Source organism: Dendrobium catenatum, unplaced genomic scaffold (assembly GCF_001605985.2).
Source record: "Dendrobium catenatum unplaced genomic scaffold, ASM160598v2 fragScaff_scaffold_1220, whole genome shotgun sequence".
NCBI lineage: Eukaryota > Viridiplantae > Streptophyta > Magnoliopsida > Asparagales > Orchidaceae > Dendrobium > Dendrobium catenatum.
Window position 1 is genome coordinate 12,009,752 of NW_021319682.1, and position 3,408 is coordinate 12,013,159.

The window sequence follows — 3,408 nt, forward strand, 5'->3', positions numbered from 1 at the left end:
TTTCGATTGCACCGGACCCTAACATGGCTCTTTTCTCCAACCGTGGCAGAGGCAGGAGATCCAGAGCCAAGAACAATTACGGCTCATCAGCAAATACTCGTAACAATCCTTTTGCTAACGTCATATGTCAAATCTGCGCCAAGAAGGGTCACTCGGCACACTCATGCTGGCATCGCACAGATCTTAAATATGTTGCTCAGTCCAAGATTGCGAACCCGGCGTTACTTACAACTTCGGACACCGCTGATGTCAACTGGTTCCTGGACTCCGGAGCGTCTTCCCATCTAACTAACTCCTTAGAACATATGTCCATGGTTCAGCCATATCAAGGATCCGAAGCTGTTATGGTTGGTGATGGAAACGCAGTCAGTATCGCACACTCAGGGGCGGGCATTCTCCCGACCCCCTCTCGTAAGCTGCGACTTTCCAAAATTTTTCACACCCCATCTCTTAAGTTCAATCTTTTATCTATTTCTCAACTAACCGAAGATAATCAAATATCCATCACTTTTGATCCTAATGGTTTTGTCTTAAAGGATCTAGCGACGCAGGATATCATTCTTCGCGGACCGTCCAATGATGGCCTCTACGCCATTCCGATGAAGCCTCAAGTTCGTCTACACCCAGCGCTCACTACAAATCGGGAGTCTTCCCAGCGTTGGCATCAACGCTTGGGTCACCCACATAAAAGTGTTTTTGATTTGATTTCATCTTGTAATCCTTTGCTGCATATGAATAAGCAGCAGCATAAATGTGAAATTTGCTCTGCCTCTAAATGTCACAAAAATGTTTTCTCTAGTTCTCTGAACAGGCAATCTCAACCGCTTGCCCTCATTCACAGCGATGTATGGGGTCCGGCCCCAACCGTCTCTGCTCAGGGATTCAGATTTTATGTGATTTTTGTCAATGACTACACTCGGTTTACTTGGGTTTTTCCACTATGTTTTAAATCTGATGTTTTCTCTACGTTTGTTCATTTTAAAACTAAAATTGAAAATCTCACCTCTCATAGTATTAAAACATTACGCACAGATGGTGGATCCGAGTACGTCAATTCCGACTTCAAACACTTTCTCATTAAACACGGGATCACGCATCAGCTTTCGTGTCCTTACACTCCGGAGCAGAATGGTCTCGCCGAGCGTAAACACAGACACATCATTGAAACAACAAAATCTCTGCTCCTAACGGCGTCCATGCCACCTTCATTTTGGCCAGATGCGGTTGCTACTGCGGTTTATTTAATTAACAGGATGCCTTCTAACACTACTCAAAATCTTTCTCCTCTTGAACTTCTGTTTCACAGAAAACCGGATTATCAAGATCTAAAGGTTTTTGGTTGCAAGTGTTACCCTCTATCACCTGCTCACACTAGGAACAAATTGATGCCAAATGCTCAGCCGTGTCTGTTTCTCGGATATTCGGATACTCACAAAGGGTATCGATGTCTTAATCTTCAAACGAATAAAGTAACTGTTTCTCGACATGTTAATTTTCATGAAGATATTTTCCCGTTTGCACTCTTATCATCTCCTTCTACTACATATTCACCTGATGTTATGCCCAGGCTACTAATACCTGCATCTGCAAAACAAACTAATGCTATAACTAAGCCAATGCAGGTCTATCCTCCCTCTGCTCCGTTACATTGTTCTCAAATCCCTCCTACACCTTCCGCTCCAATTTTACAGAGACAGCAAACATCGGATGAACTCCAGGCCGTGGCACCAACCTCAGCTCCCTGTCATCCTATGACTACTCGCAGCAAAACGGGTTCCTTATGCCAACCAAACAGGTTAAATCTGTTTTCCAACCCGTCTTCAACGTCTACAGATCCTACCACTTACACGGTGGCCTCCAAAAGTCCACATTGGCGACAAGCCATGGCCGAGGAAATTTTTGCTCTGCAAAAACAGGGAACCTGGCACTTGATAGAACCACCCAAAAATGCTTCTATTCTTGGATCCAAGTGGACATATAGAACCAAATACCATACTGATGGGTCAATAGCTAAATACAAAGCTCGGTTGGTAGCACAAGGGAACAATCAAGAATTCGGTATTGACTACACCGAGACATTTAGTCCAGTAGTCAAACTACCAACGATCCGTATCCTTCTAACAGTCGCTCTCCACAAGAATTGGCCAGTTCAACAATTGGATGTGGCGAATGCGTTTCTTCACGGTTCCTTGTCCGAGACAGTTTACATGACCCAGCCAAAGGGATTTGAAGATCGCTCCCGTCCTCATTACGTTTGCAAACTGGACAAGGCGATCTACGGGCTGAAGCAGGCACCGAGGCAATGGTACAATACATTCACTTCGTTTCTACTGACTCTCGGTTTTCTTCACAGTCAGGCGGATCCCTCGCTTCTAATTTTTAATAAAGACGGCGCTCAAATTTTTCTCTTAATCTACGTTGACGACATTCTCATTACCGGTTCAGATTTGTCTCAAATTCAACACACCATTTCTCAGCTCAGTAAAGCTTTTACCATGAAGCACCTTGGGGAGGTACATGAGTTTCTCGGTATTAATATTCATAAAACTAACAACTCATTCTTTCTTTCTCAGGCAAAATACGCGGCGAGCATCCTTGATCAAGCAAACATGCTGCAATGCAATCCTCTTGCAAACCCAACATGTACTAAGATGCCAACTGAATTCAAAACCGAGACTCAGCAAGATCCCGTTTGCTATCGTCGACTCATCGGCTCGTTACAATATCTTACTTTAACACGACCGGACCTTTCCTATAGCATTAATCTTCTCTCACAATATATGCATGATCCTTTACCGTCGCATTTTTATCTCCTCAAACGCTTACTTAGATATATCAAAGGAACATTAGACTATGGCTTGCCAATAATTAGATCTAACTTAATCTTAAAATCATTTTCAGATGCGGATTGGGCCGGAGATCCAATCACACGGCGATCTACCTCCGGCTACTGCTCATTTCTCGGCGACACGATTGTATCCTGGACGGTGAAGAAACAGCGAACGGTCTCACGGTCGTCCACCGAATCAGAGTACAGAGCTCTTGCGGCCTTGACATCGGATATAGTTTGGCTCAGGCGATTACTTTTGGATTTTGGCATACCTCAAGACTATCCTACCGATCTTCATTGCGATAATATGTCGGCGATAGCACTTGCTAATAATCCAATGTTTCACTCTCGCACCAAACATATCGAGATTGATCAAAAGTTCTTGAGAGATCATATTCAACAAACAAACATACGGCTTCTACCCATAAGTACAACAGATCAAGTTGCTGACATCTTCACGAAACCTCTCTCTACTCCGCGGTTTGTTTTTCTTCGTGACAAATTAACGGTGTCCAAGGACCCAACAATTTGACGGGGGGTTTTAGAATATATATGTTAGCTTTATTACTTATGGGTAA